The sequence below is a fragment of the Salmo salar genome, chromosome ssa18 (genome assembly GCF_905237065.1).
Source record: "Salmo salar chromosome ssa18, Ssal_v3.1, whole genome shotgun sequence".
NCBI lineage: Eukaryota > Metazoa > Chordata > Actinopteri > Salmoniformes > Salmonidae > Salmo > Salmo salar.
Window position 1 is genome coordinate 67,038,135 of NC_059459.1, and position 23,206 is coordinate 67,061,340.

General features: G+C 45.6%; 1 protein-coding gene across 1 annotated transcript in view; it reads left to right on the forward strand.

Annotated features, from left to right (window-relative positions):
- Positions 1–23,206, forward strand: part of kdm6ba (lysine (K)-specific demethylase 6B, a) — a 105,614-nt gene that overhangs the window by 64,058 nt on the left and 18,350 nt on the right. Inside the window, 1 exon segment of the mRNA XM_014156113.2 lies at positions 19,923–20,007. The gene's annotated coding sequence lies outside the window, so the exon portion shown is untranslated.

Below are 23,206 nucleotides of genomic sequence, written 5' to 3' on the forward strand. Positions count from 1 at the left end.
GTGGCATATGCGAAAAACCATAAACGTCTATGTTTGGTTCAGATTTTGTCCGGTCTAGACCAGCCTTGATTTGGTCCAAACATAGATGTCTATAAATGACGTCTTTTCAACTTTCATTCAGAACCGAAAACGTACCGGATTTCAACATCCCGAAAATAAACATTTTGAACATCCGGAAATACGTATTTTAAACGTCCGGAAAATATGTATTTTCACCTTTCATTCAGAACCTAACATTAATGTCTGGAAAATACGTATTTTAGACATCTTTTCAGTGATTTTTCTGACTGGGTCTATTTTACATTTGCTGGGGGGAACAAGAAGAGGCTGTTGATTGATGTGGCCAGGGTGGGACTCAAGTGTACCACACACACTGCTTTAGCCCATAACCCCCCACAATACACACACACACACACACATACACACACAGCCCCCTGAGTATAAAGTACATTAATGACTGAAAGCTATGAAGTTTATAGCCCACTCAAACACACATGCATGGGATAGTAGAGAATAAAGAGTGAATACACTAAGCAATATATATCTCTCTATAATGCATTGCTCTGAACACACTCCATCACTTTGTTTTTGACTTGTCATTGCAAGATTTACAATCAAACACACATTCTCACATTGACATAGAGCACTCTCACATTGACATAGAACACGCTCACATTGACATAGAGCACTCTCACATTGACATACAGCACTCTCACATTGACATAGAGCACTCTCACATTTATTTATTTTTATTTTTTATTTCACCTTTATTTAACCAGGTAGGCAAGTTGAGAATAAGTTCTCATTTACAATTGCGACCTGGCCAAGATAAAGCAAAGCAGTACGACACATACAACAACACAGAGTTACACATGGAGTAAAACAAACATACAGTCAATAATACAGTAGAAAAATATGTCTATATACAATGTGAGCAAATGAGGTGAGATAAGGGAGATAAAGGCAAAAAAAGGCCATGGTGGCAAAGTAAATACAATATAGCAAGTAAAACACTGGAATGGTAGATTTGTAGTGGAAGAAAGTGCAAAGTAGAAATATAAATAATGGGGTGCAAAGGAGCAAAATAAATAAATAAATACAGTAGGGGAAGAGGTAGTTGTTTGGGCTAAATTATAGATGAGCTATGTACAGGTGCAGTGATCTGTGAGCTGCTCTGACAGCTAGTGCTTAAAGCTAGTGAGGGAGATAAGTGTTTACTGTTTCAGAGATTTTTGTAGTTCGTTCCGGTCATTGGCAGCAGAGAACTGGAAGGAGAGACGGCCAAAGGAGGAATTGGCTTTGGGGGTGACCAGAGAGATATACCTGCTGGAGCGCGTGCTAAGGGTGGGTGCTGCTATGGTGACCAGTGAGCTGAGATAAGGGGGGACTTTACCTAGCAGGGTCTTGTAGATTACCTGGAGCCAGTGGGTTTGGCGACGAGTTTCAAGCAAGGGCCAGCCAACGAGAGCGTACAGGTCGCAGTGGTGGGTAGTATATGGGGCTTTGGTGACAAAACGGATGGCACTGTGATAGACTGCATCCAGTTTATTGAGTAGGGTATTGGAGGCTATTTTGTAAATGACATTGCCGAAGTCGAGGATCGGTAGGATGGTCAGTTTTACGAGGGTATGTTTGGCAGCATGAGTGAAGGATGCTTTGTTGCGAAATAGGAAGCCAATTCTAGATTTAACTTTGGATTGGAGATGTTTGATGTGAGTCTGGAAGGAGATTTTACAGTCTAACCAGACACCTAGGTATTTGTAGTTGTCCACATATTCTAAGTCAGAACCGTCCAGAGTAGTGATGCTGGATGGGCGGGCAGGTGCGGGCAGCGATCGGTTGAAGAGCATGCATTTAGTTTTACTTGTATTTAAGAGCAGTTGGAGGCCACAGAAGGAGAGTTGTATGGCATTGAAGCTCGTCTGGAGCGTTGTTAACTTCTCTAGGGTAGTATTTTGACGTCCGAATGAAAGGCGTGCCCATAGTAAACTGCCTGTTACTCAGGCTCAGAAGGTAGGATATGCATATTAATAGTAGCTTTGGATAGAAAACACTCTGAAGTTTCTAAAACTGTTTGAATGATGTCTGTGAGTATAACAGAACTCATATGGCAGGCAGAAACCTGAGAAAAATCCAACCAGGAAGTGTGGAAATCTGAGGTTTGTAGTTTTTCAAGTGATTGCCTATACAGTATACAGTGACTTAAGGTTTATTTTGCACTTCCTAAGGCTTCCACTAGATGTCAACAGTCTTTAGAACGTTGTTTCGTGCTTCTACTGTTACTGGGGAGAGAATAAGAGGTCCTGGAGTCAGATGACTGAGAGAATGACATGAGTTCCGTGGCGCGCACTCACGTGAGCGTGAGCTGTGTTCGTTTTCTTTTTTGAAGACATTGGAATTGTCCGGTTGGAATATTACAGAATATTTATGATAAAAACATCCTAAAGATTGATGCTATACATCGTTTGACATGTTTCTACGAACGTAAATAGAACTTTTTTTTACTTTTCGGCGTGACATTTTGCGCGCGATTCCTGAACTTGGAGTAGTGGACTAAACGTGCAAACAAAAAGGAGGTATTTGGACATAAATATGGACTTTATTGAACAAAACAAACATTTATTCTGGAACTGGGATTCCTGGGAGTGCATTCTGATGAAGATCATCAAAGGTAAGTGAATATTTATAATGTAATTTTTGTCATTTCTGCTGACTCCAAAATGGCGGTATCTGTATGGCTTATTAGCGCTGTACTCAGATTATTGCCAAATTTGCTTTCGCCGTAAAGCTTTTTTGAAATCTGACACAGCGGTTGCATTTAAGGAGAAGTGTATCTATAATTCTTTAAATAACTGTTGAATATTTTATCAACATTTATGATGAGTATTTCTGTAAATTGATGTGCTCATTCACCGAAAGCTTTGGGAGGCAAAACATTTCTGAACATTACACGCCAATGTAAAATGGGGTTTTTGGATATAAATATGAACTTTATCAAGCAAAACATACATGTATTTTGTAACATGAAGTCCTATGAGTGCCATCTGATGAAGATCATCAAAGGTTAGTGATTCATTCTAGCTGTATTTCTGGTTTTTGTGACGCCTCTCCTTGCTTGGAAATTGGCTGTGTGGTTTTTCTTGTTTAGGTGCTGTCCTAACATAATCTAATGTTATGCTTTCGCCGTAAAGCCTTTTTGAAATCGGACAATGTGGTTGGATTAACGAGAAGTTTATCTTTAAAATGGGATATAATAGTTGTATGTTTGAGAAATTTGAATTATGAGATTTTTGTTGTTTTGAATTTGCCACCCTGCTATTTCACTGGCTGTTGAATAGTGTGTCCCGCAGGTAGCGGCCGCCTAGCGTCCCACATACCCCAGAGAGGTTAACACAGTGTCCAAAGAAGGGCCAGAAGTATACAGAATGGTGTCGTCTGCGTAGAGGTGGATCAGAGACTCACCAGCAGCAAGAGCGACATCATTGATGTATACAGAGAAAAGAGTTGGCCCAAGAATTGAACCCTGTGGCACCCCCATAGAGACTACCAGAGGCCCGGACAACAGGCCATCCGATTTGACACATTGAACTCTATCAGATAAGTAGTTGGTGAACCAGGCGAGGCAATCATTTGAGAAACCAAGGCTATTGAGTCTGCCGATGAGGATGTGGTGATTGACAGAGTGGCCAGGTCAATGAATACGGCAGTACAGTATTGTTTCTTTTCGATGGCGGTTACGATATTGTTTAGGACCTTGAGCATGGCTGAGGTGCACCCATGACCAGCTCTGAAACCAGATTGCATAGCGGAGAAGGTGCGGTGGGATTCGAAATGGTCGGTAATCTGTTTGTTGACTTGGCTTTCGAAGACCGTAGAAAGGCAGGGTAGGGTAGATATAGGTCTGTAGCAGTTTGGGTCAAGTGTCCCCTCCTTTGAAGAGGGGGATGACAGCAGCTGCTTTCCAATCTTTTGGAATCTCAGACAAAACGAAAGAGAGGTTGAACAGGCTAGTAATAGGGGTTGCAACAATTTTGGCGGATAATTTTAGAAAGAAAGGGTCCAGATTATCTAGCCTGGCTGATTTGTAGGGGTCCAGATTTTGCAGCTCTTTCAGAACATCAGCTGACTGGATTTGGGAGAAGGAGAAATGAGGAAGGCTTGGGCGAGTAGCTGTGGGGGGTGCAGGGCTGTTGACCGCGGTAGGGGTAGCCAGGTGGAAAGCATGGCCAGCCGTAGAAAAATGCTTATTGAAATTCTCAATTATAGTGGATTTATCAGAGGTGACAGAGTTTCCTATCCTCAGTGCAGTGGGCAGCTGGGAGGAGGTGTTCTTATTCTCCATGGACTTTACAGTGTCCCAGAACTTTTTTGAGTTTGTGTTGCAGGAAGCAAATATCTGCTTGAAAAAGCTAGCCTTGGCTTTTCTAACTGCCTGTGTATATTGGTTTCTAACTTCCCTGAAAAGTTGCATATCATGGGGGCTGTTCGATGCTAATGCAGAACGCCACAGGATGTTTTTGTGTTGGTTAAGGGCAGTCAGGTCTGGAGAGAACCAAGGGCTATATCTGTTCCTGGTTCTACATTTCTTGAATGGGGCATGCTTATTTAAGATGGTGAGGAATGCATTTAAAAAAAATAACCAGGCATCCTCTAATGACGGGATGAGGTCAATATCCTTCCAGGATACCCGGGCCAGGTCGATTAGAAAGGCTTGCTCGCTGAAATGTTTCAGGGAGCGTTTGACAGTGATGAGTGGAGGTCGTTTGACCGCTGACCCATTACGGATGCAGGCAATGAGGCAGTGATCGCTGAGATCTTGGTTGAAAACAGCAGAGGTGTATTTAGAGGGCAAGTTGGTTAGGATGATATCTAAGAGGGTGCCCGTGTTTACGGTTTTGGGTTGGTACCTGGTAGGTTCATTGATAATTTGTGTGAGATTGAGGGCATCAAGCTTAGATTGTAGGATGGCTGGGGTGTGAAGCATGTCCCAGTTTAGGTCACCTAGCAGCACGAGCTCTGAAGATAGATGGGGTGCAATCAGTTCACATATGGTGTCCAGAGCCCAGCTGGGGGCAGAGGGTGGTCTATAGCAGGCGGCAACGGTGAGAGACTTGTTTTTAGAGAGATTGATTTTTAAAAGTAGAAGTTGAAATTGTTTGGGTACAGACCTCGATAGTAGGACAGAACTCTACAGGCTATCTCTGCAGTAGATTGCAACACCGCCCCCTTTGGCCGTTCTATCTTGTCTGAAAATGTTGTAGTTAGGGATGAAGAGTTCAGAGTTTTTGGTGGACTTCCTAAGCCAGGATTCAGACACGGCTAGGACATCCGGGTTGGCAGAGTGTGCTAAAGCAGTGAATAAAACAAACTTAGGGAGGAGGCTTCTAATGTTAACATGCATGAAACCAAGGCTATTACGGTTACAGAAGTCATCAAAAGAGAGCGCCTGGGGAATAGGAGTGGAGCTAGGCACTGCAGGGCCTGGATTCATCTCTACATCACCAGAGGAACAGAGGAGGAGTAGGATAAGGGTACGGCTAAAAGCTATGAGAATTGGTCATCTATGACGTCCAGAATAGAGAGTAAAAGGAGCAGGTTTCTGGGGGCGATAAAATAGCTTCAAGGTATAATGTACAGACAAAGGTATGGTAGGATGTGAATACAGTGGAGGTAAACCTAGGCATTGAGTGATGATGAGAGATATATTGTCTCTAGAAACATCATTGAAACCAGAAGATGTCATAGCATGTGTGGGTGGTGGAACTGAAAGGTTGGATAAGGTATAATGAGCAGGGCTAGAGGCTACAGTGAAATAAGCCAATAAACACTAACCAGAACAGCAATGGACAAGGCATATTGACATTAAGTAGAGGCATGCTTAGCCGAGTGATCATAAGGGTCCCGTGAGATTCAGACAGCTAGCCGGGCCATAGGTAGCAAGCTGGCAGAAGATGGAGGGAGCTCTGTTTTTAGCCACCTTGTGCGTTTCCGTCTGTAGATTAGTGGGGTTCTGTGTGGTAGGGGGGACCAGTCCAATTGGCAAAATAGTTATAGTTATAGTGGCCCAAGAAAATTTCCGATAGACCTATACAGATAGCAGTCGGTAAGACAGCTAACGATTAGCGGGCCGCAGATGGGCGTTCAGGTTACGTCGTGACGGAGGGGCCAGTTGGATAACTCCCTCGGGCAGATAACGTCGGTAGTCCAGTCGTGAAGGCCCGATGGGGCTCTGCATCGGCAGTAAAACGGGTCCGGATAGGTGATTGTAGCCCAGGATTGGCTGATGGAACTCTTCAGCTGGCTAGCTCCGCAATAATTGATGGTAGCTCCGGGACCGACGTTAGCCAATAGTCACTCGGGTAGCAGCTAGCTAGCTGCAAGATCCAGGTGTAAATGTCCAGAGCCTGTGGTAGAAATCCGGGGATATGGAGAGAAAATAGGTCCGGTATGCTCTGGTCTGAGTCGCGCTGTACAAAACTGGCGATAGCTTTTCGAGCTAAGGGATAGCTGATGACCGCCAACCGTGGCTAGCTGAACTCCAACGTTAGCCAGTGAACTGGCCAACCTCTGGCTAACCTCTGGCTAGCTTCTATTGTGGATTTCAGATTTGAGGTAAATAATCCTTTTTTTTTTTAATTGGTGAGGCGGTTAGCAGGACAGTGTTTTGAGGCTGAGTTTTTAGAAAAAAATATATAAAAAGATATGCGAAGAAAATATGTAAATATATATATATATATACACGGGACACGACAAGAGGAGGACAAAGGACGTCTTACGGCTATGCCATCTTGGAATGACATAGAACACGCTCACATTGACAGAGAGCACAATCACATTGATATAGAGCACTCTCACATTGATATAGAGCAATCTTACATTGACATAGAGCACTCTCACATGGACATAGAGTACTCTCACATTGACATAGAGCTCTCTCACATTGACATAGAGCACTCTCACATTGACATAGAGCACACTCACATTGACATAGAGCACTCTCACATTGACATAGAGCACTCTCACATTGACATAGAGCACTCTCACATTGACATAGAGCACTCTCACATTGACATAGAGCGCTCTCACATTGACTTAAAGACCCCATTCTACTGTTCACTTTCAGACAGTCACGCAATATGGAACATTGAATGAACATTCATTCTCATTCTCAATTACATGTGAATATCATATACTAATATGTCTAAGTCTTTCTCTAGTGTGGTTCTGTATGTGTGTTCTCTCTATGTGCGTACTTGTATGTGTGTGCGTGTGTGTGTGTGTGCGTGTGCGTGTGTGCGTGTGTGTCTTATCTGGGGGAGAGGAAAGACATGTTGTATGTTCATTGTGCCAGAGAATATCTCCTTGTGAGGTCACAATGTAATTTACTATCGGTAACGGAACTGGCAGTTCAAACTCATGTTGTGTGTGTGTCCCTGCTTTTGTTTCTGTGGGAGAATCATCAATGACACACTCCTATCCTGCTGAGGTGGTGGATCTAAATATACTGTTGTGTGTGTGTGTGTGTGTGTGTGTGACACATGCTGCCTTTAATAACAGACCATGTGTTTGGCATTATGATAGTACCCACGTTGGTGAGTCCTGGGGGGGGGGGGGGGCAGTGTCCAGCCATTTCCGTCCCCAGAGAGACAGAAACCTGGTACAGAACAGAGTTGGGAATTGATCAACCGTATTATATCCCCTGTTCCACATGTACACAACATGACCAAAGGTATGAGGACACCTGCTTGTCAAACATCTCATTCCAAAATCATGGGCATTAATATGGAGTTGGTCCCCCCTTTGCTGCTATAACAGCTTCCACTCTTCTGGGAAGGATTTCCACTAGATGTTGGAACATTGCTGCGGGGGCTTGATTCCATTCAGCCACAAGAGCATTAGTGAGGTCGGGCACTGATGTTGGGGCGACTAGGCCTGGCTCGCAGTCGGTGTTCCAATTCATCTCAAAGGTGTTCGATGTGGTTGAGGTCAGGGCTCTGTGCAGGCCAGTCAAATTCTTCCACACCGTTCTCGACAAACCATTTCTGTATGGACCTCACTTTGTGCACAGGGGCATTGTCATGCGGAAACAGGAAAGGGCCTTCCCCAAACTGTTGCCACAAAGTTGGAAGGACAGAATGGTCTAGAATGTCATTGTATGCTGTAATGTTAAGATTTGTCCTTCAATGGAATTAAGGGGCCTAGCCCGAACCATGAAAAACAGCCCTATATCATTATTCCTCCTCTACAAACTTAGCAGTTGGCACTATGCATTGGGGCAGGTACTGAACTGTGAGCTTTTGTGCTCTACCACTTCGCGGCTGAACCGTTATTGCTCCTAGACGTTTCCATAACAACAGCACTTACAGTTGACCTGGGCAGCTCTAGCAGGGCAGAAATTTGACGAACTGACTTGTTGGAAAGGTGGCATCCTATGACGGTGCCACGTTGAAAGTCAGTGAGCTCTTCAGTAAGGCCATTCTACTGCCAGTGTTTGTCTATTGAGATTGCATGGCTGTGTGCTCGATTTTATACACCTGTCAGCAACCGGTGTGGCTGAAATAGCCGAATCCACAAATTTGAAGCAGTGTCCACATAGTTTTGTATATATAGTGTATTGTGGAAAAATGTTAAGGCAGGGACAGTACATTGACTTATCAATATTCATGAATATTATCAGTTATTCTAATTAACTATTGATATTATTGGTGTTATAAATGGTTTATAACAGGATATAAGATATTTTCATATTATTCTGTATTTGTTATCTATTCTAGTCTTTGCTATTATGTTCTATTATCGGGCAGGATATCAATTATAGATGGTATTACTGCCCTTAGATCAACATGGGATCATTTTAGACTACAGCAGGCTACTATAGAGGTTTTAATAGCTGTGATGTCAGGATAGTACATTGTCCAAAAATAGGCAGTCAGACGGAAAAGCTGTCCGGGTGATCAACCGGTAGGTCAGTCACGAAGCGAGCCCACCTTAAAAAAAAGCACACCGAGGCAGAGGAACACGCCCCGGTAGTCGCGGCTAGAGTGAGTCTCTCGGTATTCGAAGCCAGTTTGCTCTGTCAGGGAATTCCGGGGACGGTGTGGTGACGTCAGCGAGCGAGCGGACTGACAGAGCAGGGCGCAGGGGGGGGCGTGTCGTGTCTGTGTGTGGAAGACGCAGCCAGTGGGTTGGCGTGTGAATCTGTAGCGATAGCATCATAGGTTGAGCACCGAGCCAAGAGACTTGTCCCTTTAAAACACAGTTCGACTCAGCGCAACCTAATTGCCTTATGTCGACAGAGAGTGAGAAGAAGACGAGGACTGTAAAAAAAGATAGAAGGCAGGGAGAAAACAAACGGAATAATAAAAAGCGTATCTCGCTTGTCGACTGAAACTAGGATTTCAAAGCCAGACAGTGACATTAGTCGGGCGTCAAGTGATACAAGTTTACAAGAGCTTCGAAAGGAACCGAGTGAGACTAAGTGAACTATGTTACATTTGCCTGAGTCAGTTGTCTGAGTCGCTGGAATTTAGCTGCACAGAGAGAGAAACTTGCAGATACAGCTCCAACTACTGCCTGGATTCAGGAAACTCAGCAAATACGGACTACAGTGTTACACACTGAAATATTTTTACTGGTGAAAAAGCTCGTTTGTTTTGGAAATATTCTCAACGATGTCTACTTCTCCAGACAGCAGTACGTGAATATATTTATTACTCCAGTGTTACATTGTGAATATCTTTATAAGTTCTGTGTTACATTGTGAACGTCTCTTATTACGAGCTGGTTACATTCTGTTGCAATACTATTCGAATGTAAAATGTAACTTTTTTTTTTAATCTTTCGCCGCTGTTTGTCTAATGTACACAGAGAGACATGTTGCCATTGACCGTTTTTACTTGACATGTTGTAGGACGAGTTATTTTTTTTTTTATCGTAAAACTTGAGTTATCTGGAAATGTCTACTTGGGCTTTTCGTAGTTTTCTCTTCGGCTTGTTTGTTCATGTGGATTACAAGAGAGCGCGTTCAGAAAGTGAAATTTAGCGACAGGGTCGAGGAGTTGATGTTCAGTGAGCCTGGTAACGTTAGTGTACAACATTTAATTGTTAATAGATGAAACCGGAAGACTTGTTTGCTCACGCTGACTTCGTTAACTCTTGTCGTTTGTATCAAATATATTAGATGGGGAATACGTCGCCTATTATAATTCACATTTTAGCTCATATGTAATGACATACATGCAGTCTACATAATAGGTTGAATGCGTAAATTGCAACAAGACAATAGTCTATTCTGTTGATGCTTGTGCGATTGTTTTGGTGAATTTATTTTGACAGTAGAAAGAGGGAGGCACTTCAGAAACATAGCAGTATCCCACGTGTGTTTTGTGGGACAGATAAGAGGAATATATGGAGGGAGAATAGGGGGGGGGGGGGGGGAGAAAGAAATGGCTTGTGTAAAGATCTCCCCCCTCCTCCGGGCCTTTGTTTGTGGGAGGGCTGACTGGGGAAGTGTTGAATGGGGATGGGCAGACAGAGGGAGGTAGGCAAGCTGCCTTATAAAGCGAATGTGTTGCCCCAAGTCAGACCTTCCTCTCGCACACAAAGAGCCGAATTGAAAGGAAGTCATTTGCATCTTCCACGGGGGGGGAGGGTGGTGTTTTTGGTCTGGTTTTTGGTGTGTCACTCACTGTGTCTCAAAATACCCCCTTTCTGTCTGAAAGAGCCGTCGGGGAAGAGAAATAGCACAGAATAAGCAATTGAAACACGGTTGGAAAGTTAGCCTGATATTGACGGTATTCGTGATAATTTGACGGGATACAAAATAAAAAAAAAATCGTTCATGCAAGAACTCGACTCGGTGCTATGCATTTTATGGGCCGTTATAAACCGAGCCTTGTTCTAAGGACCGGCGTGTGCTGGCATGGGGTCGGTGAAACCCTTTGAACCCCACTTCCGATCAACCAAGGCGATAGACATGGAAACGAGTGGCGTGTTTCTTGTTTGACTCTTTGAAGTCTCGAGCTGTAAAGTTAGGTTGAAAGCTGCTTACGAAAATATATATATATATTGTTTTGTTCTCCTATCATACAGCGTTCGCTTGTTGGCTGAATAGTAGCCAAGTGACTTTCTTGCTCTGGCTTGAATCACCCGCCCCCGTGTGTCCCATCCCGTGATCTAAATGAGAGTGAATGAACAAACGCCGCTACTACTGTGACGAATATGTACCGTTAAAGTTGTACACACACCATATATTTGTCAGAATATTTTTCGCCCTGCCATTTACAGGTTGCAAAACTTCTATGTGAATTTGGTCGGGTTTCCCGAAAAGTTACATATTAAGGGTCAACTTGAGTCAACACTGATGAAAGGGGAGTAAGCAGGGCTTATAGTGTGTGTGTATGTAGGTGATGGATAAAGATGTTTGGCCCATGCTGTTTTGAGGATGGGTGTTTCTTACATAATTGACAGGTGGTGTGGGTGTGAGATTGGTTGTAGAAACAGGTGTGGCTTGTGTGTGTAGGGGATGAGTGGCGGTTGTGTAGGAGGTGTTTGTGGCATGCGTAATGTGGGTCAGTAGGCTAGTTTAAATTTCTTAGTCACCTAGCACTTCCTCAGTCGTTGAGGGAGGTTGTGATGAAATGGGATCAGTGTATCGTGTGAACTTCTCATGTTGTCTCAGGCCCTCTCTCATTATTTTCGTTGTATTGCGCCCGTGAAAAAACAAACTTTCATATTGGGTGTGTTTGTGTGTGTGGGTGGTGACTTGGGGTGGTTACTTGTGTCAGAGGCAAGGGGAACTAACTCGATGATGTCAGACACTTAAAAGCCTTGTTTTGCTCTACCTGAAACGAAAGGTGTAATTTCATCAACAAGGAAGTGGAGCACAGCATTTGTCATGCTGCAAAGAATAACATGAACCTCTTGTCCTATCTCAAACATCTAGCAGGACATTTTGATAACAGTCCAACATATTATCAGGCAGCCTTTTCGGATGAAAATGAAGACCGGTACATATTGCTTCCACCTATCCAATCCTTTCAAATAGAGTAAGAACAAGTGTATTGGTAGGAGAGCAAAGAAGCAGGGTGGGTGAGAGGAGGAGGTGCTAGGAATTACTGGGGTAAAGCTCAGGCAGCTCTGTGTGGAATTCCACCTAGCAGTGTTGAGGCCTCTAGCTGTGACTCTATGGAGACCGGTAGGAATGGCTGGTGTACCACACCGTGTGTGTCGACTATGTCGGTGAGGTTGTTTTTGTGTTTCTGCCTGTACGTTCTACTGTTCTAGAGCCATATGTGTTCCTGTTATGAAGTTCCAGGACCGTCTCTCTGTGTGTGTGTCATGAAGCTCCCTCGTGGGATCTGTGACTCTTCTTTAGTTTCGTTATCCCTGGCAAAGTGCCACCGATGATGCAGAGGTGAAAGGGAGGTGTACAAACGTGCGTGTGTATGACTAACACACCACAACACACACAGGGAAGGAATGTGCTGTTTTCCCCTCTGTCACCTCAGTGACTACTTTACTCCAACCCCTCGGAGAGAGGGAGAGAGGGGCCAAGAATGAGTGTTGGAAAGAGCAAGAAAGGGAGAGGACAGAGAAAAAGAGAGGTGAGTATTAGAAAAAGAGAAAAACAAAGATCGAGAGAGGTGAGGACAATCGGTAAACGAACAGTCCAGTGTTCTTTGGGCTAACTGAACACACAGTTCAGTCTGCCACAACAACAACAACAGAAATGCCTATGTGCATCATTATCACTGCTTTATGTCTGTTCAGAGAACTAGAGCTGTGTAATTATTACCTACCAACTATAATATGAACACTGGACTGGACGGTAGCTGTACCTCATCTGGCTTTGACTCTGATAGGGAACCTTCAGTCCAAGACGTTTGTTGACTACCGACAGTCATGTTCTCTGCTCTGTCCCGATAGGCAGGCACGCACACGCGCCCAGATAGGGGTCGGAGTGTGTCCAGGGTCAGGTTGTCCTTAATGTTGTTGTTCAGTGGAGACAAGATCGCAGACCTCCAGCTCTTGGAAGGAACATAAAGGCCAACCTGATTCTCAACAGACTCCTATCTCTGCCTGTGGGGTGGGGGACGTTCAGTCCAAGGGGTTTGTTGACTACCGTCAGCAATGTTCTCTGCTCTGCTTGGTCCCGATTGGCACACACACTCAGATGGGAGTGTGTTGAGGGTCAGCTTGAAAATGAGGGGCTGCTGCTGAAGAGTAGCTGTGCTTAGCTAACTCTGGTGCACACATCCTATTTCACCGTCTGAAATGATGTTTTTAATTGCACATGGTCCCTTTTAATAACCTGCCAGTACTACAGGTTGAACTTAATGTTAATGTTGTTCTTGGAATGGAGACTGTTCAGTCTGTACTAGGGAGTGGAGACTGTTCAGTCTGTACTAGAGAATGGAGACTGTTCAGTCTGTACTAGAGAATGGAGACTGTTCAGTCTGTACTAGTGAATGGAGACTGTTCAGTCTGTACTAGAGAATGGAGACTGTTCAGTCTGTACTAGAGAATGGAGACTGTTCAGTCTGTACTAGAGAATGGAGACTGTTCAGTCTGTACTAGAGAATGGAGACTGTTCAGTCTGTACTAGAGAATGGAGACTGTTCAGTCTGTACTAGAGAATGGAGACTGTTCAGTCTGTACTAGTGAATGGAGACTGTTCAGTCTGTACTAGTGAATGGAGACTGTTCAGTCTGTACTAGTGAATGGAGACTGTTCAGTCTGTACTAGAGAATGGAGACTGTTCAGTCTGTACTAGAGAATGGAGACTGTTCAGTCTGTACTAGAGAATGGAGACTGTTCAGTCTGTACTAGAGAATGGAGACTGTTCAGTCTGTACTAGTGAATGGAGACTGTTCAGTCTGTACTAGTGAATGGAGACTGTTCAGTCTGTACTAGTGGAGAAAGAAGTCAATCTCTCTTGAGAAAGAACTTTCTATTTCTGTATCTCTCTCTCTCCACCTTAATAACCGTCTGCAGCGACGCCACCGATACCACGGCAACCGTTGTCTAGGAAACAGAGTCTCGGCTCTGTTGTGGTCTGTGTGTGTTTTTGGGGGAACTAATCAGGGTGCTGACTTGTTTGTCTGTCTTGCTCTAGATTCTGAGAAGTGAGGCCATGGGTAGTACTGAAGGCACTGGCTGGGGGAGGGGGGATTTTGGGCTGTTCTGTCCCTTTCTGGTACCCTCATACAGAGAAAGCAGGGTGTCGTGTGTGTGTGTGTGACGCTGTTTCCCTGTGATGTTGTGAGCCGCCGTGTTCGGGGAAAAGGCAGGCAGGTTGGGTTTTTTGAAGTGAAGGAACGGGAAGGGGAGTGAGTTTGATCAAGTGTTATTGTCGATAGTGAACGTAAACACACGCATATGGTCGTTCAGATTTCGGCGGCACAAATGTCACATAACATATTTCTATTGTCGCATATACAGTTTTCGGTCTCACAGACATTTCGTGTAGTGAGTCACTGCTTCACATGCTCACACACTGGCACGCAGGTTGTGTGTGTGTGTGTGTGTGTGAGAGTGCTCAGACAAAGGCACGGGCTCTTAGTCAGTCAGACCATCTCCCGCTTGAAGTCATGCTGTTTCTGGAAAACGCAAAAAGAAGAACGTCACCCCTTCTTGTGAAGTCTTGTTCTGTGAAAGAGATGTTGAGGACATCTGCTTGAGCGACTGACTGGAAATAACCCTACCCACACGCGCGTCAGTCGGCCCCCTCAGGCTTTATTAGCGGACAATCAAGAAGAAGGAAAACTGCCTTCAGCCTTGTTTATCGCCAGTTAACGTTGAAATGTCCCTGTTCTGTTTGTTTTGCCGCCTGCTTTAGAGCATGTGTCGTTGGTTCAACACGTGGATGACAGGATGACGCCATGCCTGTCTGACATGGATTCAAGGGTTTTAGAGGTGAAACCCTGTTAATGGTTTTGTATTGACTCAGGTTTACTCTCACTGTCACACACTTACACGTTCTTATTCTGTCCGCACACACACACACACATTCTCACACACACCGCTTCTGTTCCGCAGAAACCTTCTACTGACGCCCTCTCCCCTCAAGGCATCCACACACACATCTCAGGGAGGCTTAGCTACTTCCTGAGACTCTGACGGCAACTTCCTGTCTGATCTCAGAGCAGCGTCTCTCCCTCTTCTCCTTTTTTCTCAACGTCACACACGTGCACCATGTCTGTGTGTGTACCGTCCTTAACAGTGACATCTCTCACACACACACACACACACACACACACACACACTCTGACAGTTGTTACAAGCACAGGTGCGATGGCAGTTAGATAAAACCGCTCTTGCTGTTTCCATCTCCTCAACCTGCGTAAACCAACAGGCTGCCAAAATACCACAGTAGACTTTCAGCCCTGTACATGTCCTAGAATGTGTATATCAGAACATTTCACCGTGTCTGTCAGTAGAAGTCGTGGTAGAGGATCCAGAGTGGGAGAGAGGGGTGTTGGGGACACGACTTTCCTCCTGAGTGGACTCTGCGACTTTCAGAAGCCGCGCGTGTCCAGCTTCACTCCAGCCAGGATGACAATCCACGTTCTCCAACAGAATGGGGGAGAGGAACATATTTCAGCCCTCTCTCTCGCTCCGGTTCTCTCTGAGTGCGTTTCAACTGAATACAACAGTGAGCAGTAAGCTGTTCAGAGGCCTAAATAGGCACATGCAAACACTACCTTCTTTTCAGCCTGCGTTCTCTATCCTTATTCTTGGGGCACCAGTCACGGTTAGAGACCTGCTGTGACAGTAAAAAGGTGAGAGGTTGTCAGTTTCAGAAGGTCAAACAGCTAGACCTGAAGAGACTGGGCAGCAGTTCTGTACTACAGTTAGTGTGGAGGAAGAGAGTTACCTCTGTTCTCTACTGACCATAAATACCCGCTGCAGGATGTTCTCTGTGTGTTGGACCATATCGGTGCTCTCCCGGTGTGTGTAGGCGGTAGTGTGTGTGGGAAAAGCTTGGCTGCGTTGGTGACGAGCTATTCTGCATCACACACACACACACACACTGTGGGAGCCTGGCAACAGAACGGACGCAGGCAGACTGTGTGTTCCTGGCGGTGTGTGTTTCCTTCAACCCCTTTTTGGGGCCAGGTATGTAATGGACCAGTGTGGAGAGAAACACACAGGCCTTCCTCCTCCCTCATCTCTCGCTCGCCAGACACGCCGGAACCTTCTCTTTCTCTCCCTTTCTTATCAAATCAATCACTTATCTCTCGGCCTGTCAGGAACTAGTGTCTGTAGGTCGTCATCTTTACGTCATCCTTTATCTCCCTCTCTCTCTCTCTCTCACTCGCTTTCTCTGTCTCTCTGTCTGTCTCTGTCTCTCTCTCTCTCACTCACTCGCTTTCTGTCTCTCTGTCTCTCTCTGTCTCTGTCTCTCTGTCTCTCTCTGTCTCTGTCTCTCTGTCTCTCTCTCTCTCTCTCTCTCTTTCTCTGTCTCTCTGTCTCTCTGTCTCTCTGTCTCTCTGTCTCTCTGTCTCACTCACTCGCTGTCTCTCTCTCTCTCGCTCTCTCGCTCTCTCTCTCTCTGTCTCACTCACTCGCTTTCTCTGTCTCTCTCTCTGTCTCTCTCTCTGTGTGTGTTTGTAGTCTGTTATCTATGTTTAACTGAGCCCTTCTATGTTGCCTGTCTGGCTCTGGACCAAACCACTATGAGGCTGGCAGGGGGGTTCTCTGTTTGTCTCATTACTGGAGTCAGACGGGGGGGGGGTGATCTGGTGGCTGACCGAACGTTTGTGTTTAGCTTTGTAACAGTGGTAGTTGACTTCTAGTGGCTTGTCATAGTATACTTCTTTTTCTTTTTACAAAAATAGTTTTATTTTCATATACACCGAATATGTGAAATGTTGTTTTACAGGGTCAGCCATAGTAGTACACTACTATTCAAAGCTGAGTACACTGAGTGTACAAAACATTAGAGTATATTGACTTTCACCCTCCTCCCTTTTACCCTCAGAACAGCCTCAATTCATCAGGGCATTGACTCTACAAGGTGCTGATTACAGTGCTTCCCACACTTGTGTCAAGTTGGCTGGATGTCCTTTGGGTGGTGGACCATTCTTGATACACACAGGAAACTGTTGAGCGTGAAAAACCCAGCAGCGTTGCAGTTCATGACGCAAACCGCTGTGCCTGGCACCTACTACCATACCCCTTTCATAGGCACTGATATCTTTTGTCTTGCCCATTCACCCCCTGAATGGCACACAAACACAATCCATGTCTCAAAGCTTAAAAGTCCGTATTTAACCTGTCTCCTCCCCTTCATCTACACTGATTGAAGTGGATTTAACAAGTGACATCAATAAGGGATCATAGCTTTCACCTGGATTCCCCTGGTCAGTCTGTCATGGAAAGAGCATGTGTTCCTAATGTTTTGTTTACTCAGTGTATATTAGAGATGTGAAGTCTTGAGTAATGTTATGGTAGTTATGGTTAGCAACGGTGATGGTGATGGCATGGCCCTAGCCTCTCTCTACCAGAGTGGTAGCCAGGTGTGTGATGCTGTAACCAGGATGATGGAGGTGTTGACTGGAACAGGTCTTTAACGTCTGTCGTCATGGGGGGGGGGGTTCACTGTTACCCAGGTGACATACAGGGGCTACTGTGGGAATTCACACATTCAAACATTTTGTTATGTTGCACAACATTCTCAGTTGCAATGTTAATTCTGCTGGTGAGATTCTGCGGTCTGTGTGGTAACTTCATTGTAGTTAGCTGGAATTTCCCTCACCCAATTGGGGAAATCGTCAACACTGCAAGAGAACACGGCATCTAAAAGTGACAAATAAGCCCCACACACCCCCCCTTCACTTCGCTGTAATTTTATCATGGTAAGGTGGTCTGGCGATTCCTGTGTTAGCCATAAACCCCCGACCTACCTATCTCCATGTTTCACCATAACACTGGTTCACTAACCACCGGTGACGGCACCTTAGTAATTCCCCGAGGCGTCACGCTGTCACTAGCAACGCCCCCGGTCACCTGACCGTAAGTGGCGTCCCAGTGGGAGGGGGAAGGGGGGGTGAAGTGTTAAGTTTGGGGTAAGCCCTTTCCACCGACCGCTGGGCGTGGCGCTGACTCACTCACCAGGGGGTTCCCTGTGCTGTGACTCCCCGGATGCAGCGTATCGTCACACACGCGCGCACACACACACACAGCGTACTGACAGATACAATCAGTTGTCTTTCTCTCTATATAACCTGAGAAAGCTTCTTTCTTAGCTTCCTAATATTATCTGAAGTTTGTTTCTCACCCATCCCCAGTGTTCATTTCCCCATGCTGCACGTTTGTCAGTTTCGTTTTCCTCTCTCTCCTTTTCTCTCTTTCCCTCATCGGTCTCTCTGTGCCTCTACTCTCTCTCCTCTTCCCCCTCTCCCTGTTCTCTCCCTCCCTCTGTGTTGTTGCTGCGCTACAGTTTCACGTGTGATAGTTGACTTAACGTGCCGACCTCTTCCTGTGAGAGAGGCTACTGTTGTTTATGTAGCAACAGCCCTTGTGGCTCTAACACAGTTATTCTCACCATTGTGTGTGTGTGTGTGTGTGTGAGCCCCCTCTCTCTTTGTGTTGTGTCGGCCCCCTGCTGATTCACCCTTTCCCCTCCTGCCCTCCCTGGGTTTCCACACACCCGCCGTGGCGACTAGGGAGTCAGAGCAGGGTAGAAGAGAGGAGGGGTGATTATTTTTTCGCCGTCTCCATGTTCTTAGTAACCGTGGGAGAGAGCGATACCGAGAGAGAGGAGGTTAGACAGTCATACTAATACCTAAAGTCCCTGTCTGTCTCCTGACTCTGACTGATAAATGGCGTGTTAGACAGGTCTGGCTTTTGTCTGGTTTCTGAGCTTCGTTATCGTTCTGGAGAAGTCTACCGACGTTGTCTGATGTAATAATACGATTATAGCTATTGGGTCATTCCACCTCATAACGAACAAGAAAGAGGATTTCAACACCCACCTTCTCAGATTGTTCTGAAATCCTTTCTGTATTTAGAAACCGATACGATAAGCATTCCAGAAACATTATTTATTTATTTATATAATTACATTTCTGAGAAATTAAGCTAATTGATTGCACCCAAGTTGGCTATTTTAACTTATTCATATAATAATCAGTAAATATAGTACCTAACATCCATTTCAGACCAGAATAGGAAACGATATTTATTGGAAAAGGAGCATCAAGATCACCGTGCACTTTCACCACCCTGTGAAGTTCATCATAAGTTATTTCATATGTTGCCTAATAAACTGCATGGTTTCCCGAGTCGTAGTGGGAGGACCACACACCATATCATCATGTGACTCCAAGTTTACTTCCCTATGATGGTTATGTCAATATTTGCACATAAAGGCATTTCTACTTCCATTTCTCACATACTTTTACCGACTAAAAGATCCCACCGTGTCGAACGCGCAAATGATCTGTCGGTTATTTATAAAATTGTACTGCAACTCCCTGTTTCCATCACAGCTGTCGTGATTATTTTTATATGGTATGACTTTACTTGCATAAAAACTGTGGATGGAAACATGCTTAGTGTTAGAAAAAAGTTTGGTCCATATCGCATGTTAGGTACTATAATTATTGAATATTACTTGAATCGTATACATTACAATGGCCAATTTGGGTAAAATCAATTAGCTTCATTTCTCAGCTCAATTTGTATTTCAACAAAAGTAAGTTTCCGGAACGCTTATCTTATCTGTTCGTAACTACAGAAAGGATTTCAGAAGAATCTGAGATGGTGGGTGTCATGGCTTTCTGAAATGACATGGAATGACCCTATTGTCTGACGCATACAGCTATTGGCTAATTGGGATTGTGTGTGAACAGATGTTGCTATCGGTTTTCTGACGGTTTGATATTAAATCTGACGCTTTCTTCTGATTGGTCAAGGGCTGAAGAGATCCCAGAGATGATTGGCTGTAGAAGCTGAGACTTGACAAGACAGAGGATCTTGAATTAGGTGCTATTCTGGAAGGTAAGTGTGTGTGTTGCTTGTGTATACAGTGCATTCGGAAAGTATTCAGACTTTTTCCACATTTTGTTATGTTGCAGACTTATTCTAAAATTGATTAAATTAAATGTTTTCCTCATCAATCTACCCTCTATACCCCATGATGACAATACAAAATCAGGTTTTTATAATATTTTGCAAATGTATTAAAAGTAAAAAAACAAATCCCTTATTTACGTAAGTATTCAGACATTTTGTTATGAGACTCGAAATTGGGCTCAGGTGCATCCTGTTTCCATTGATGATCCTTGAGATGTTTCTACAACATGATTTTAAGTCTACCTGTCAAAAGAATTGTCTGTAGAGCTGCGAGATTGTGTTGAGGCACCGATCTGAGTAAAGGTACCAAATCATTTCTGCAGCATTGAAGGTCCCCAAGAACACAGTGGCCTCCATCATTCTTAAATGGAAGAAGTTTGGAACCACCAAAACTCTTCCTAGAGCTGGCCTCCCGGCCAACCTGAGCAATCTGGGGAGAATGGCCTTGGTGAGGGAGGTGACCAAGAACCCGATGGTCATTCTGACAGTGCTCCAGAGTTCCTCGGTGGAGATGGGAGAACCTTCCAGAAGGGCAACCATCTCTGCAGCATGCCACCAATCAGGCCTTTATGGTAGTGGCCAGACGAAAGCCACTCCTCAGTAAAAGGCACATGAAAGCCCGCTTGGAGTTTGCCAAAAGGCACCTAAAGGACTCTGACCATGAGAAACAAGATTCTCTGGTCTGATGAAACCAAGATTGAACTCTTTGGCCTGAATGCCATGCGTCACGTCTGGAGGAAACCTGGCACCATCCCTATGGTGACGCATGGTGGTGGTGGCAGCATGCTGTGGGGATGTTTTTCAGCGGCAGGCACTGTGAGATTGAGGGAAAGATGAACGGAGGAAAGTACAGAGAGATCTTTGATGAAAACTTGCCCCAGAGCGCTCAGGACCTCAGACTGGGGTGAAGGTTCACCTTACAACAGGACAACGACCCTAAGCACACAGCCAAGACAATACAGGAGTGGCTTCGGGACAAGTCTCTGAATGTCCTTGAGTGGCCCAGCCTGATCCTGGACTTGAACCAGATCGAACAGCTCTGTAGAGACCTGAAAATAGCTTTGCAGCGACGCTCCCCATCCAACCTGACAGAGCTTGAGAGGATCTGCAGAGAAGAATGGGAGAAACTCCCCAAATACAGGTGTGCCAAGCTTGTAGCATCATACCCAAGAAGACTCAAGGCTTTGATCGCTGCCAAAAGTGCTTCAACAAAGTACTGAGGAAAGGGTTATACATTTGCTAACATTTTTAAAAAACAGTTTTTGCTTTGTCATTATGCAGTATTGTGTGTAGATTGATGAGGGGGGGGGGGGAAACTATTTAATCCATTTTAGAATAAGGATGTAATGTTACAATGTGGAAAAAGTAAAGGGGTCTGAATACTTTCAGAATGAGCTGTGTGTGTGCATATCTTTCTCTGTGTGTGTGCGTATCTTCTTTGTGTGTGTGGGAATGTGTTAACCAGTCTGAGCTGTGTGTGATCTCCTGGTCTCTCTTTACATGGCATTAGTGTGTGTGTCTGTCTAGGGTGTCGTTATCCCACTCACACACGCGTACACACAGATCAGTAGAGGGGGAGTGTCAGCGTGGCTCGGTGTTGTCTTTATTTCCATCTCTCTGGAAGCTAAAAATGGAGCGCCTGAAATATCTTCCCCCTAGGCTTTTAATAATAGCGAGGCGGCACGAGGGCTGAGAGGGAGGGATGAGAGGGAGATGAGAAAGAGAGGGAGGGATGAGAGATGGATAAGAGAGAGGGAGGGATGAGAGATGGATAAGAGAGAGGGAGAGATGGATAAGAGAGCGAGGGATGCGAGATGGATAAGAGAGCGAGGGATGCGAGATGGATAAGAGCGAGGGAGGGATGAGAGACGGATAAGAGGGAGAGGGAGGGATGCGAGACGGATGAGAGGGAGGGATGCGAGACGGATAAGGGAGGGAGAGGGAGGGTTAAGGGAGAGGGAGGGATGAGAGACGGATAATGGAGGGATGAGAGGGAGGGATGGATGAGAGGGAGGGAGGGGGGGAGCGATGACAGAGGGATAAGGGAGGGATGAGAGAGAGAGAGGGAGGGAGGAGAGGGCGAGAGAGGGAGGGAGGGATGGGAGGGGGGAGGGATAAGGGAGGGATGAGAGGGAGGGAGCGATGAGAGGGAGGGAGGAGAGAGAGGGATGAGAGAGGGAGGGAGGGATGAGAGAGGGAGGGAGGGATGAGAGAGAGAGGGAGGGAGGGATGAGAGAGAGAGGGAGGGAGGGATGAGAGAGAGAGGGAGGCCCCACACACACTAGTAGAGCTAATTTAGGAACCAGTGCTGACTAGAGTGGAGCTTTCTGCTGGCTCATCGTCGCGCTGTGTCTGTCTGTCGCGCTGTGTCTGTCTGTCGCGCTGTGTCTGTCTGTCGCGCTGTGTCTGTCTGTCGCGCTGTGTCTGTCTGTCGCGCTGTGTCTGTCTGTCGCGCTGTGTCTGTCTGTCGCGCTGTGTCTGTCTGTCGCGCTGTGTCTGTCTGTCGCGCTGTGTCTGTCTGTCGCGCTGTGTCTGTCTGTCGCGCTGTGTCTGTCTGTCGCGCTGTGTCTGTCTGTCGCGCTGTGTCTGTCTGTCGCGCTGTGTCTGTCTGTCGCGCTGTGTGCTTGTCTCCATTTTGAACCAGAAGCTCCTGTCTTCTGTAACTCTGTTGGACAACATGGACTTTTTCTAGCTGGGTCTTCTCTGTTTCTTAGTAGTTGTGATCCTGTGTCTCTCAGCGTCACTTTCTCTGGGTGATGTGACTTTTTGTATATGCGTGTGTCACCGTGTGCGTGTGTCACCGTGTGCGTGTGTCACCGTGTGCGTGTGTCACCGTGTGCGTGTGTCACCGTGTGTGTGTGTGTGTCACCGTGTGTGCGTGTGTCACCGTGTGTGTGTGCGTGTGTCACCGTGTGTGTGTGTGTGTGTGTGTGTGTGTGTGTCACCGTGTGTGTGTCACCGTGTGTGTGTGTCACCGTGTGTGTGTGTGTGTCACCGTGTGTGTGTCACCGTGTGTGTGTGTCACCGTGTGAGTGTATATATACCAGGCTATTTTCTGTGTTCTCCAACTGTTTCTTTGTTTGCCTCTCTGCCGTGTGTGGGAAGGTGTGTGGGAAGGTGTGTG